Raw genomic sequence first — 16,664 nt, 5'->3', positions numbered from 1 at the left:
AAGTTGTTTCCTACCACAGCCTACCTTGCAACGCCGTTATAAACTTTTCGGACTGTTTCTAACCACCCCGTATGTCTTACAAGGACTTGAGCAATATGCTTTCGGCCTCTTATATATATTCAACCTTCAGCAGCAAAACATCTTGCCTCCGCTCCCTAATGAATATGGGCCACTGGTACACCTATATTAACACATCCTTAATTGTTAGGGATGTAAAGGGGAACCGTAATAGAAACTGTCAAGCGAGTTAATCTGTTAACAATTTCGACAATGCACTGGACTGTTTTTCCAGTGGATATCTGTGCGGGTGTGCAGTAATTCACAGAGTTCCAGTCGTAAACGCAACGCTCTGGTAATAAGGCTGACATTCCTCTTGATAAGAAAATTAAATTCCTCAAGTAATTATTCTGCTGCTGCTTCACACTGAAATTCCTTCAAAGATATCCACAATTTTCTGTCTTAACCCCGTTATACGCAAACATTCCAGAACCTCCGCTTACCCTTCTGCACCCATCATCGCACAACTGCGGTACCTTTCAGTCGTGAATCCACTATTGTCTTTCGTAGTGACTCGTAGATTGTTCCTTAGTGTTTTGGTAAAATGCGCCCTAACGAGACTTTTGGTGTACAGTCCATTCTGCGCAGAACAGCAATTATTTGCGTGCTATGAATCTTCTCTGTTGCCCGTCATTTCCCTACCAGGTCACGCACGGTAAATGGCAGCGAACTGTTATGACAACGTAGCGAGCACTCGAATAAAACAGTGCAGTGATACATTGCTAGTCTTTCATAATTGTTAATCTACAAGGTTTGCTTGTCAAATGTGACTAAGTGGCAATTTCAACCAAGAAAGGTGACAGAGTCGTTAGCAACACGGACTTGCATTCGACACAAATGGAAATAAAGGAAAAGAAGCGAATGCTGGAAGGGTTCCTTTAACAAGGCTACGACCTCTCCTTTGTGCCAGCCGAGCTGTGCTGCATTTCTAACAACGTCATAGAAACGCATTCAATCTTCCTTTAAATTTCTTCTGAACTTCATAAAACGCTCACACGAAAACTGTGCGAATCGGTTAAGTTTATTGAATGAGAACGAGATTGCCGAATTATAGTTTTCATCTCAGCGATGTCCAGCTTGTTGGTGAGTAGGGTCTTATTATTTCCCTTGACGAACTTTTGATAGCTCTAGTATCCCTGCTTAAATTAGGTTATATTGCATTTCCAACCTCTTGTCGACAAGATGCAACAGGGCAGAGACAGCGAATATACAAGTCTCAAACCGATCGTACTACACTCTCAGCAGCTTTATAAAACTCTCAACTTCCAGCTATACAACCCATAGGGCTGTAACGTTGTTAGCCGGCCGGAGTGGTCAAGCGGTTCTAGTCGCTACAGTCTGGAACCGCGCAACCGCTACGGTCGCAGGATCGAATCCTGCCTCGGGCATGGATGTGTGTGATGTCATTAGGTTAGTTAGGTTTAAGTAGTTCTAAGTTCTAGGGGACTGATGACCTCAGCAGTTAAGTCCCATAGTGCTCAGAGCCATTTTTTGTAATGTTGTTATACTTGGAGTGCACCGAAAAAAGACTCAAATAAACCTTTATTTTCGAGTGGAAAATCTTAAGGAAGACCTATGATTCTGGATGAGGTCTACAAAATTCCAAATATTAGAAGCTTGATGGGAACCAAACGACGTGTGGCCGGGGCATGTCCCTCGGATCGACAACATCGATGGCCTTTAAAATCGATGGATTTATTCCCTGCGGAAGAAGACTGCTAGGTGGGCCAAAGAAAAGATTGATAGATAATATCTATGGAGACTGGTGGCAGAAAGCAGAAAACAGTAGTGGAAGAGGAGCATTTTATCTGTGCATGGTCCTCCAGGCCTGATCTCTTCCAGTATTGTTGTAAGTAAGTAAGTAAGGAAGGAAGGATGCAAGCAAGATAGTAAGAGAGAACAAGAAATACCAACGAAAGAAGCTTTAAGGTAGCTACCATTCGTCACACGAAGGCTTGGCCACAGTAACTTGTGATTCTAATTCGACATAATATTATTCCATATATTCAGGTCGTCAAAATAACATACAATTTTGAAATTCGGAGAGACACACATTGTGTAAAGCATAGTTCATCTCGCGCACCATACTGAATGCAACATAACATAGTGGCATGCCGTCATGCTTGATAATACACTCCCGGAGAAAAATGTAACATCGTTAGGAAGTCTGTTCATTGGCAACTTGGTATAGCATGTGCATACTCAAGGCTGTAGTTTTAGTGATTCATTTGTCACAGTCATCGGTGATGAGATGGCGCTCAGTAGTCCTGCCTGTGCACCCAATTTTTGCTCTGCAGGAAGTAACTGCGCTGAGTTTAGAGCTGAACAGTGTACTTCCAGGGTACAACCATGCCCCTGTGATGAGTACACACTCTTGCTGAACAATTTCCACCACCTGAACGGGGTCGCATTGCGAGCCTGAGCGAAGCTGGCCAGACGTATCGGAGTGATTGCTGCACATGTTGACTAAAGTGTGTCGGTGGTGTGTTGCTGTTTTCATTTGTGGCACATTCCCTCACGTGTAGACCATGATCTGGACGTCACGCATTCTGCGAGTGACGGTGTTCGACCGAATATCATCCATGGAAGAAATCCGGGCACGTGTTGCACCTGCCGTGTCATCAGAGAATATTGAGAGCCATCTGCTTACAGGAGGATTAATATCACGTGTCCTGGCCAGGCTACCACTCACACCACGACACTGCCAGGCATGGCATGAAAGTGTTGACAATGGAGTGAAATGGCATTATGTTGTAAGAGTAGGTTCTGCCTGCATACGAGTGATGGAACTGCACCTGTATGGCGTAGACCTGGTGAGCTGCCTGTTCCACCATCTATTCGTCCACGAAACACAGGTCCATCCCAGGCTCCATGGTATATGTGTGTCGGTGGGGGGGGGGGGGGGGGGGGAGAGGGGAGCACATCCGTTTCAATTCGCGGTCACATTTGCCATCTACTCTACGAATTCAGTTATTCTAGTGACACTACCTCTGCTTCGACAGGAAGGTGATGTGCTTATTCAGTAGGACAGGGCACGTCCACATGCGGCTGCCACGACACAAAGTGTTCCCCGTGGTGTACAGCAACTGCCCTGGCGAGTAGGGTCTCTCTCTCGACAACTGAACACGTACGAGACATGATGAAGTGGGAACTTCCTCGTTCTCTAGGGCCTGTAAGAATCAGTGCCAAATTGTAACAAAAGACGAAAGATTCTTGGGACAGTCTATTGCAGGATGTCGTTCGGCTCCTTTATGATCGTTTGCAAGCGAAAATATACTGTATATTGAAGCGATTGTTTACGTCGACACGCGTCTTTCATTTGGCCTGAACTTGTTACCGTATACTTCTACAATGATGAACTATCTGTCACTTCACTTCTCAATCAACTAACCTTGTACTCGGGAGTGTTGCATTGTTCTCCGATAGTAATTCACAGAGATCCCGTCGTAAGCGAAACACTCGGATAGTAGGGTTGACATTCCTCTTATCAGAAAATTAACCGTCAAGAAATTTATTCTGCTGCTACTTCACACTGAAATTCCTTTACAGGTTTCGACAATTTTCTGTGTCATCGCTCCTGTTCCGAAACATTCCAGAATCGCCACTTACCTTTCCTCACCCATCGCCGTACTACTGCAGCTCCTTCTAATCCCGGATCCACTATTTTCTGTCGGAGAGAGTCGTACGTTGCTCCTTAGCGTCTGGTAAAATACGCTCTAACGAGGTTTTTGGCGTACACTCAGTTCTGTGTAGAACTGAAACTATTGTGTAAAATAATACTAGCACACTCTATGTAGACAAATAAATGCCCATTGCCTGGGCCTTGCTTTGAAAGTACCACAGCCTCATTGTGCGAACGTCAATGAATAAATCTGCTTACCACACTTTATATAGACGAACAAATTCCCATTGGTGGTCAGTTGCTTTTAAAGTAGTACAGCCGCATTGTGCGAATGTCAATGAATAAATCGGCATAATTTCTGCGAAATTAGGGAGAATATTTTTAAGTGATGTCACGTGACGATTTCACACCGAAATAAATGTAATGTGCTGCAGTTTGTTGGCTATTATTTTAAGTGGAAAATGTTCGTCAAAATATATAAATACGAGATACTTACTGCTAAATGTTATTTAAAAAGTGAACCTAAATTTTGATACAAGCTGATTATAATGAAGTTAACTGCTCAGTAAGTTTATACTTGAGAAATTGTCCTTAAAAACAATGCAAATTTGACACGTTCCTGAAAATAAATTGGGGTTTCTGCTGAAGAATTGGTAGATAAAATTCGTGGTAAAAGGTCATTGGCCTGTGATGCAAACATGTACCAAGTATCCAAAACGGCGTTTCTAGTGTGAAGCCATGCAGCACTTAATGGGTTCTGGTTTTGTTAACTTCAGACTTGAATGTCTCGAGAAAGGACGTTTTAAACTCGTGTTTGCAAAACTTGAAGTATAATACGAAGGAATTTCAGCGTCATTTCGGGACTGTAGACTCAATATTGCAACAATCTATAGCCTACATGCACGAAATGATAAAGTGTGACATGGTTTCAAATTCATTTGCGTTATTTTCATCTAGGGAATGGCTGTACGCACATTCCATCGCCCAATTACTGTTCTGATTCTTCAGGAAAATAATTATGACGGTAAATTTCAAGAATAAATGTGGCGGATGGCGATAAATTTAAAAAACGCTAGATGGCGCTGTTGAGGAATTTTTTTTCACTCAGTCACAGCATGGCGGTGGGAGGAAAAAATTTTACAGCCAGTGACAGCGCAGAATTTGTTGCATTCTGTTCAGTTATACTGTAGCATTTCCACAGTAAAAATTAATATAAGCATCTCCACCTGACTTGGAGCTATGTTACAAATAAACAAGTATTGTCAGTACTGCAGTTATATATATATATATATATATATATATATATATATATATATATATATATATTTCTTCGCCTGACTTTTGTTAATTAGTACTGATGGGCACATACACACACACACACGATTGTGTCAAATTCTGTAACCTCTTGAGTTAATCTCATTATTTTTACACTATACTCATTTTCATACTTAATGTCAAATGCTATACTGCCTTGGCAGTAAATTTCATCTCTCTCTCTCTCTCTCTCTCTCTTCCTGTTTTCGTGCTCTAGTAATGGTTACCTCAAATTACTATACTACTTCATCACTAGTATTTTTTATGCCTCTGTTTCTGTCAAATACTGTGCTGCGTAATCATCAGTCAATCTCATCTCCGTCTTTGCAATATATTACAAAGGGTACAGGGAGGGAAAAAGAAAAATTGAAAAAAATGCTCTAGATATAAAAAATTTTATGAAAAAAGATTACGTTTTAAAGAAAATAGATGCACATTTGGTTGACTGTGCACACTGCTATATACTCTAGTTACGAAAAGGGATATTACTAATTACACTGCACATTTTTACGGTATTTCATAAGAATATTTTTTTTTACTTTTTCTCATTATAAAAAACTCTCGTATTCATACTGTAACAATCAACTTTTAATTGTACACCAAAGGTGTGCTATAATGTAATTTGGAAACATATGACTTTAATATACATTCTACTTCATCTTCAACACTTTTTAGAATAATATCTATCCTTAACGGTAGATTGTTGCATTTTGAGTAAATATTTGACATATCTCCAGACGCTAACCAAGTTTCGACAGCTGGGACAAAATTTATGCAGTATGAATAAAATAAACCTAACGTAACAATCAACGAATCTGTAGCACTGAAAACAGAATCAGTTCCCTGTCATAAACACATTCTCAATTATAATATACTTCAAAAGATATAAGCTGTTCAAAATCTGTAATGCACTCCTTCTCTAGCAACTGTATTATAATGACATTCACTTCTGAAAATGCCTTTAGACTCGGGCCAAATTCAGTGACATTGTAACTGACAACGAAGTACCCTAGTGACTTAAACACAGAGCCACAACAATTTTAGTTTAGAAAGCAGACATTAATATCCCTTACAGTTAGTTCCCCTGTGTCACACGTTATGAATACACACATTATATACACAGTTTTCAACACAAGGCAGATATGAAAAAAACACTGTTCTCGAAATCAGCTCTGTCCATGTTGTTCACTCTTCCATGATATGCATACAGCGCCACTGTTGAGGAAGTTAAATTTGCTGAATAGCAGAGAATCTTGATGGTGGATACATTTTGCATCCTTTAAGATAAGCCAGCACTGCCGCTCCAGATTTGGTGCTGACACGTCTTTCTCTCGAGGCTAGGTGCAACTCCCCCATTCTCCAGAACCGAAAGTCTTTTCTTGCATACTGTGCTTCCGCCATCACCCAAGTTCTGCAGTATGGAGACAGAAAAATTTCTGCTCTCTTGAATAATGACAAGTAACTGATAATCAAAATACGAATTTTATTAGTAGCAGTTATGTATATTAGACTAACATTTTTTCTAACTCGATAATGTACACACAGAGGACAGTAGCCGCAGGAGAATCAGTCGCAGCTTCACCAGTGACATACGTCAGCTACTAGTTGTCTCTAATCTACACATAATTTCCTGCTGAGGCAGTAATTGTCTATTTGCTCCGGCAAGTTCCAATAAGCAAAGTGCATGGTCAACAAGTCAATACGTTTTTTAGTCGCCAAGTATATCGCATTTCAACAACACGACAAGCCAGGACAAGTTGAGGTTTGGAAAATGTACAGACAGTGAGTTCAGACTTTCTAATGCCTGTCTGCCTACCCATAGGAATGAGAATGCATGTCATACTCCATTGAGCCGACAGTAAAATGTTTTTGTCTCCATCACCTGAGTCAGACCACTTTAATATTTTATGACAGAGTTTTGACGACGACATTAACTTTATTTTCGACTGATATCGTAAACTTCAAGAAATAATCAATCCTTCTCAAAGTTTCTCTCCAGTAGATATTATTTCATTATCATGTGAATTCTCGTCTGCCCTTTTGAAAGCTATCAAGAAAACTAATCGCTCCATCAACTCATTAGGGCTATTCCAGAGAACTAAATCAACATGGGCTGGTCATTCATTGGAGACTGTCTTCAAGTCGCAAACGCCAAGTGCAATATTGTTCTCTCACATACTAATCTCTACGTCATCTTCTCTTACTAATGATCTACCAATTTTATCGTTGGTAGCCCTGAGAACTATACCATAATTTTGAAGCTCTAGTTTTTTATAACTCCTTTCAGGAGTTGTAAACAATAGGTCATACAATTCTCTTGTTCCTTGGTACCCAAGTTATGAGTTATTACATCGTATCCTTTGACAGTTGTGTATGAAATACCAATCATCCACACCCCTGCTGTTGATTCAAATCTAATGTGGTATAAAGTATAATGCATTTTGTTTGTTGGTTTAGTACGAATAATGCTGGTATTTTCCCCCATATCTCTGATATAATTTTCTTTCACGACTATACTTCAACGTCATCACCATATCCCACCTCCTTTTCGTCACCACTTCTTTCCTCTTCTGCTTCTTCATCTTCTTCTTCCCTGCCTTATTCTTTTATAAGTACTCGTACATCGTTTTCTTTGGTTTCATCTTCTTCTTTATGAATAGCTATAGCAAATTGTGTAGTGGTTGAGAAATAGGTTTGAACACATTTTTCAGTGCAGCGTCGGTTTCAGCGTCCATTTTTTGCAACAATGTCAGTTTAACGTAGATATTTCGTCAAGACTACCAACACTTTTAAGACTACAAAAAGAAAAGGTTCAAATGGCTCTGAGCACTATGGGACTTAACATCGGAGGTCATCAGTACCCTAGAACTTAGAACTACTTAAACCTAACAAACCGAAGGACATCACACACATCCATGCCCAAGGCAGGATTCGAACCTGAGACCGTAACGGTCGCTCGGTTCCAGACTGAAGCGCCTAGAACCGCTCTGCCACACCGGCCGGCTCTTAAGACTACACGTTCGTCCAGTGGAACTGAGATACGTGTTGACAACCCCAATGCTCAGTTAGCATCTGAAGAAGAAGAAGAAGAAGAAGAAGAAGAACACAGAGAATGAAATCAACAGAATAATTAAATACTTCAAAGTATAAAGTTAGACAGTAATCTCAGAGCAGGTGTGAAAATCGCTATTAAAATTGCTTCATAATATGCTCCAAAACAAAAGTCGCCTGACTGGCGAATCTCAGTCCTATATTTGCTGCATCATCTCCACTTGAAGGATTAAGAACAGGTGCAGTGGAGGCTGTTAAGGTTGTTAATGACGCAAAAATCTGCTCGTAGGCAGCTAGCTTAGATACAAAGACGTTATCATACAATGGAAGCAGTAGCACTTCCTCGATGGAGAGAGGAGCTATATTTAGGACCATATAGCAAAAACGGATTTGGTCTGTATTTAGTGGGACAAAGTTCTCATCAGGCAGACTACCAAAAAGAGCACTTACTAAATTGACTTAGAACGCTGTGTAAAAAATCTAGAACCACCATCTTTTTCGAATTGATTTTATGAGAGATGCCAACCAGAAAAGCCTTGATACTAGAGTGCGACTGTTAAGCTACAGACGGAAAGTGAAATTGGTTCATATTGGGCACCTTATAAGTAAGGATTTAGTGTTGCGGTTACTGCAATAGCTTCGGCATCGTACTACCTCCTCGAGAAATGGCCCGGTATTTCAAAACCTGCACAATAAAGTACAGCTACAACACACTTTATCACATCAAAGTCAGTGGTATGGTTATGTCTGTTTAAAGTTTCTGAAATCTAGATAAACTAGCAAGTTCCTAGCACATTCTAACAGCATCACAGGTGATATCACCTAGCAAGGTGTAGCGTTTAGGCTGTCAGGTAAAAACTGTCGTCTTTAACATCATGCTAAATTTGTCTTGGCATTCGTACGAAACTGCCTTACTCAACTTACAAATTCATACCAAATATTGCGTTGAGAATCACTAACTTCTACATTTATTGACATATTGTCGACGTGAGAATTCTGGACAAGGTTGCTTTAAAAATAGGAGTTACAAACTCCATTACAACGTTTCCAGCCTATTGAGGGAGATAGCGTCATACAATATTAAGACTGACCCCGATGATGAGGCACAGAAAAGGGAAAAATCAGTGTGAAGCGGAAGATGAATTAAACCTCAAAGACTGCTAGATGAAAAATAATGTATATTTGATTTCAAAGTGAAATATTAATTAGTGTCAGTCTATGTTTTGAGAGAAATGTAATCGTAAAGGGAAGCTTAAAGGCAGCGGAACATCCAGTATATATTTAGAACGTTAACTTCCTTAGCATTGACTATAACATTTCTGGAATTTCGTTCCATAAAGCTGCTCCTGCCCACTCGTTACACTTATCGATTCTGGCCTACAGATCCACCTAGATTTAAGTCTCTGGTATTACCAAATCTGCCCCTTCACATTCCAGGCATAGTAAGATACGTTTCAGAATTAACTATATCAAGTACAGATCGAGAGATAGTCTTCTGGATTTAGATAATGAAGAAAGAACTGTTCGATTACTTTTAAGGAAGAGTAATGGTTATTATAATCAGGCAGCGTGTCTTGTGTGAAGAGAAAAAACGGATACAAAAAGATGATGAAGAAGAAGATGATTATGATGATGACGATGATGAAGAATAAGAAAGCGAAAACTGTCTTGACCCTCACAAACGACAAATACTGTCCACTAGTGTAAATAGTGCTATAAATCCTAAAATTTGCTGCAAATTCTCATTTGTCATTGTGGTGAGTGAAGAAGAATTAGAAGAAGAAGAAAGAGAAAATGGTGATAAGTCACAAACTGAATTCGTGAAAAAAATTCTGGTTGACGATTTTTATGTGAAAATTCTTAAAGATTACTAAATAAAACAAAAGTTATTAACATTCTACATGTATATTATCCATGTCCACATATTTATTTCTCACCATAACCACCCTGGAGACGAACACGTTTCTCCCAACGAGAGACCAGTTTGTTGATACCGTGACGGTAGAATGTTTGACTTCGTTGACGGAGCCGCAACTTCACCTCTGCTTGAACCACTTCATCACTACAAAGTGAAATCCTCGGAGGTTTACTCAAAGTATCGCAAACAAATGAAAATTAGATGGGGCCACGTCGGGACTGTATGGAAGGTGGTCAATGACAATAAACCCAAATGTCGTATTGTTGCAGATGTAGTAGCGCTGGTGTGTGGACTGGCATTGTCGTGGTGAAGGAGAGGATGCTCCACGTGTGGACGAACCTTTCGAATTCGAAACTCGATTGCAAAACGCTGTTTCTCACTTACCGACATATTTACGTGGCACACCGCAGTGTCACACCCAACAATTCGGAACCCTCTTGCGGCGCAAGACTGCAATTATGCAGACATGAAAACTAAAGATGTGGAATTTTAATATCGTTTTATTTATGAAGCTTTAAGAGTTTTCACATGAAAAATTCGGAGGTTTTTCTTTTCATAACATCGTCTATTATTCGCTTCGAATATCGTAAGTATAAACCATTTATACAACCAGGTTTCGCTCACAACTTTTCCATAGCCTCTATGATACAAAGTGAAAATACTTATCTACTGTCTCTTGAGACTCATCTGTTTATTGAAAAAAGACTTATGCATAAAAATTCCGGCAGAGAACTGCTAACATTGTCTTAAACAAAAGCTGGAGACTTCACTTGCTGTCGGAAATTCAGTATCGTTTCAATAACCAAAGAGCTGATCTACGTGTTGCAGGAATTGCAACGCGAGTGAACGGATTTGTATCCTTTACACCAAATGACACAACCCACTGCAGAGTGCTGGTTAGGTAACGAGAAATGAACTAAAAGAATTGTTGGTGAAGATGGATGTTTCAGTTTCTGTATCTCCTCCAGTAGCGTGCTTGGGTTCGCAGTGGATTACAAGAAGGTTATTTTTAAACGCTCGCCATGAACTTCTACTTATTCACTGTTGACAAGACACTGACTATATTATCTCAGATAGTGGAGATGTTAAGTCGAAAATTGTTCTCGAAATAATCTCTTGGGAAATACGAGTGTCTCAGAAAGAACAAATACTATGCAACATCTTAAAAATCATCTAAATATGACTCTAACCTTCTGTCGTTTGGATTTAATTTAAAGTGTTGCACAGGAATTAGTACAAGGACGTGGCAGTTTAAATTAAATACAGCACTCTAAATAGCATTACATATTTATTTTTAGATCTACAGTCAAACAAGAATTCGATTCCAGATGACTGCAGCATATTCAGTGCAACAGACGAAACTAAAGGTATGCCTGCATTCGTCTTAATATTCTGAAGAAAACTATTCAGTTGATATTAGCACAAAGAATGTTTCACAAGCATATGAAATGTCCTTCTACTTTCAGCTACTGTATTATGGACAGAGATGATATGATAACTGAAATGCGAACAAAAACATCATACCCAAAAATGGCCATAGAATACTAATTAGTTGTTTACATTTCTGTTGTACAAATGACAGCTACAACCAACTGGGTAACAAGGCGTATCCGTATATCAGTGATTTAATGCGGTAAATGTGATAGGATTGTCGTAATCAACCAAAAGTGACTTGATGATCATGTAATCAAAAGTGAGGTCACATTGGATCTTTAGAGCACAAAACAATAATGACAGTCACAACTGATCAGTAATCTTCCGGGCGTCTTACTGAAGATAAGGGGCAAAAAGGTCTGTCATTCATAGGAAGAGGTTTTTTTGAGCAGGGTAAGATTGCTCTTTGCATTACTTTCTTTTTTTCTGAAGCATATATGACGCCCACGCCCCGACTCGTCGGTGCGTGGAATGTCAGAAGTTTGAACGTAGTTGGGAAACTAGAAAATCTGAAAAGGGAAATGCAAAGGCTGAAGCTGGATGTAGTGGGAGTCAGTAAATTGAAATGAAAGAAGACATTTCTGGTCAGTTGACTATAGGGTAGTATCAACAGCATCAGAAAATGGTACAGCGGGAGTAGGATTCGTTATGAATAGGAAGATAGGTCAGAGAGTCAGTTACTGTGAACAGTTCAGTGACAGGGTTTTTCTCATCAGAATCGACATCAAATTAACACAAACAACGATAGTTCACATATATATTCCGACGCCACTCGTTGACGGTGAAGTGATAGAGAAAATATATGAGGATACTGAACCGGCAATTCAGAACATAAAGGGAGATGATAGTCCAATAGTCATTGGGACTCGAATGCGGTTGTGAGAGAAGGATTAGAAGAAAGGGGTACGGAAGATAATGGGCTTGCAACTGGAAATGACAGAGGAATAAGACCAATTGTGTTCTACAATAAATTCCAGCTTGTGACAGTGAATACTCTGTTCAGGAATCACCAGAGGAGGAAGTATACATGGAAAAAGCCGGGAGATAGGGGAAGATTTCAGTTAAATTACGTCATGGTCGGACAAAGATTCAAAAATCAAATACTTGATTGTAAAGCAAACAAGGAGCAGATATAGATTCAGATCACAGTTACTAGTGATGAAGGGTAGACTGAAGTTTAAGGGATTAGTTAGGAAGAATCAGTTCGGAAAGACGTGGGATACGGAAGTGTTCAGGAATGAAGAGATGCACTTGAAATTCTCTAAGGCTGTAGATACTGTGATAAGGATTAGCTCAGCAGGCAGTTCAGTTGAACAGGAATCAACATTTATGAAGTCTTCACGGGTTGTCAGCCGAGTAGCGTCGGCGTCTCGTAGCAACGTTTCGATGGAATGCGTCTCCATCATCATCACCTGAAGATGATGGAGACGCATTCCATCGAAAAACTGCTACGAGACGACGACGCCACTCGGCTGACAACCCGTGAAGACTTCATATATGAAATTCGCCTAGAAAGCCTGCACTCACAGGAATCAACATCTCTAAAAAGGACAAGGACAGAATTAGGAAAGAAAAACATAGGTACAAAGAAGGTAACTGCGAACAAACAGAAGAAATATTTCAGCTGATAGATGACGGAAGGAAGTACCAAAAAAGTTCAGGGAAATTCAGGAATATGGAAATACAAGTTCCTGAGGAATGAAATCAATAGGAAGTACAGGAAACTAAAACAAAATGGCTGCATGAAATATAAGGAGAAATTGAAAAAGAAATTATTGTCGGAAGGACTGACTCAGAATATAAAAAAGTCAGAAAAGGCTTCGGTAAAATTATATGTAAGAGTGGTAAGATTAAGACTGCAATGGAAATTCCACTGTTAAACGCAAAGGAGAGAGCGGGTACGTGTACAGTGTACGCTGAAGACCTTTATGAGGGGCAAGATTTGTCTCACATGATCGAGTAACGTAGAAGGATAGGCAACATTCCTACAGAATTTCTAAAATCATTGGGGAAAGTGGAAACAAAAAGATTTTTCACGTTGGTATGTAGAAAGTATGAATCTGGCGATATATCATCTGACTTTCGGAACATATCCTCCACACAATGCCGAAGATGGCAGGAAATGACAAGTGTGAGAATTATCGCACAATCAGCTTAACAACTCATGATTCCAAGTTGTTGACAAGAATAATATACAGAAGGATGGGAAAGAAAACTGAGGATGTGTTAGATGATCAGTTTGGCTTTCGGAAAGGTAAGGGCACCATCGAGGTAATTCTGACGCTGGAGCTGATAATGGAAGCAAGGCCAAAGAAAAATTGAGACACGTTCATAGTATTAGTCGATCTGGAGAAAGCGTTCGACAATGGTAAACAGTGCAAGATGTTCGTAATCCTGAGGAGAACAGGTCTAAGCTATAGGGAGAGACGGGTAATATACAATACATGTAAGAGCCAAGGTGGAACAGTAAGAGTGGAAGACTGAGAACGTAGTGCTTAGATTAAGAAGAGTGTAAGACAGGGATGTGGTCTTCTGCCCCTACTATGCAATCTATAACTTGAAGAAGCAATGATGGAAATAAAAGGAAAGTTTAAGAATGGAATTAAAATTCAAATTGAACAGGTAGTGTGGTGGTTCTTTTTATGTTATGAATTTGGTTTTTATATGTTATGAAAATTGGGAGTTAGTGTTATTCTGGCTGCTTCACAAGTGGAAAGCCGGCCGAAGTGGCCGTGCGGTTCTAGGCGCTGCAGTCTGGAACCGCGAGACCGCTACGGTCGCAGGTTCGAATCCTGCCTCGGGCACGGATGTGTGTGATGTGCTTAGGTTAGTTTGGTTTAACTAGTTCTAAGTTCTAGGGGACTAATGACCTCAAAAGTTGAGTCCCATAGTGCTCAGAGCCAGTTTGAACAACTGGAAAATTATTTACTCCAGTGACTCAGTTGTGGTACTTCTCGCGGTTCGTTTGCCCGACACGCTGTTTTTGTGTTAAAAGGCACCACCAACACATAACATTTCAGATATACAGCTGTATAATTAATTGCAGTTGATTTTCGTTAATTATTCTTTCTCCATTTGTGAAAAGGTAATGCTGAGGAGATTCTCGCATTATACGTCTCTGAGATAATATTTATTTCGTTTTGACGTCAGTTTTGGTATATTTGCGAATTTATTCAATAAATTTTTCATCACGTTATGTGGTGTACCGCCACAGCAGCAACGATAATATTCGCTGATGACGTTAGTATCCTTAGTGGAAGTAAAAAGAATTACAGGATCTGCTGAATGGAATGAACAGTCTAATGAATACAGAGAATGGATTGAGAGTAAATCGAGGAAAGACGAAAGTAATGAGAGATGACAGAAATGAGAACAGCAAAAAAACTTAACGTCAAGAGTGATGGTCTCGAAAAATTTAAAGAAATCTACTAGCTAGACCGCAAAATAACCAATGACGGACGGAGCAAAGTGAACATCAAAAGCAGACTAGCACTGGCGAAAAGAGCATTCCTGGCGAAGAGAAATCTGTTAGCATCGAACATGCGTCTTATTATGAGGAAGAAATTTCTGAGAATGTACGTTTGGAGCACAGCATTGTATGGTAGTGAAACTGACTGTGGGAAAACCGGAACAGAGAGAATCAAAGCATTTGAGATACAGACAAGTGTTGAAATTTAGATGGACTGATAAGGTAAGAAATGAGGAGGTCCTACGCAGAATCGGAGAAGAAAGGAATATACTGAAAGCACTGACAAGAAGACGGGACAGGACGATAGAACATCTGCTAAGCCGTCAGGGAATAACTTCCACGGTACTAGAGGGAGCTGTAGAGGGCCAAAACTGTAGAGGAAGTCAGTTATTGGAATAAATCCCGCAAATAATTGACGATGTAGGTTGCAAGTGCTACTCTGAGATGAAGAGGCAGGCACAGGAGAGGAGGTGGTGGTCGGTCGCATTAAACCAGTCAGCAGACTGAAGACTCAAAAAAAATATGACGTCCTCTTTGATTGTCAAGGATTCTGCGCCACAGATAATCGATTTGCATCAAAGCAGCTTGCGTTTCTGATGTTGCGAAATGCTCGAAGTTCCGTGGTTGCTTCTGGCGGTTTCTTTCTACTGTCGACAATGCGCTACCATGAGTTGGATACATCATCCGCAAAACGGTTTACGGAAAATCACCGTATGAGGTCAGCTAGTGTGCCGTTGGAGACAGCGCTAGATAGTACAGCTCAGTTATTCCCCCAGAGCCGTGTGTCTTCGTGAAATGTTTGGAAAAAGTGAAGTGGATTAAAGACTTGCTATCATAATACGATGCACATAATATTAAGGACATGGGCTGCCCCGCATTTCTTGCAATCCGACTGAAAATTTATGTTAAGAAGTATGAACCAGTGACTGCTGAGTTAAATGGGAAGTTTTTGGAACAGTGCTGGTGTGATAGTCACTTGCGAGATTTTCCATACCACGTCAATGATTGAAATGGAGCTTATCGATAAAAGCAGAAAGAAATTTAATGTTTTTTTAATGCCTTTGAGTGGAGAGGACCGTGTTGTTCAAAAAATGGCTCTGAGCACTATGGGACTTAACAGCTATGGTCATCTGTCCCCTACTTAGATCTAACTAATCTAAGGACATCACACAACACCCAGTCATCACGAGGCAGAGAAAATCCCAGACCACGCCGGGAATCGAACCCGGGAACCCGGGCGCGGGAAGCGAGAACGCTACCGCACGACCACGAGCTGCGGACACCGTGTTGTTGAACAATACATAAATGTAATGGTTTTAAGTAAAATTTATACATTGATGCTAATCAGCAAAATGTCGTTATTATTACTGAAAAAAGAAATGTAATAATTTTGTAATAAAATTTATACATCTAGAGCATTTTTGGTTTGTTTATATTTTACCTCTCCTCTTTCAGATGTTATATAAAGAAATATTTCACTTTTAATCAATTTTGATTCCACAAGGAACCGTTGCACACAGCGATGGTAGACTATTACATGGAAGGATAGAAACACAGCACTCAGTCGTAGTCCCGTTGGTTTTTCATTATTCTTCCTTATGCAGATTTAGCTACAAATAACCATCTTCATTGCTAAAAGACAGGGAAGACAGAAGACTTGAGATCAGCTTTGCTGAGAATGTATCATTGGATAGGCGGTATATAGTTGGGAGATCAAACTTGGCTGCCCCCTGGTTGAGAGTGGACACACCCTACCCTTTCTGAAGTCAGGTTGTTGCCCAAAGCAGAAAAAGGTATGT

Source organism: Schistocerca nitens, chromosome 6 (assembly GCF_023898315.1).
Source record: "Schistocerca nitens isolate TAMUIC-IGC-003100 chromosome 6, iqSchNite1.1, whole genome shotgun sequence".
In the NCBI taxonomy this organism is placed as follows: domain Eukaryota; kingdom Metazoa; phylum Arthropoda; class Insecta; order Orthoptera; family Acrididae; genus Schistocerca; species Schistocerca nitens.
This window is presented reverse-complemented; position numbering follows the sequence as displayed.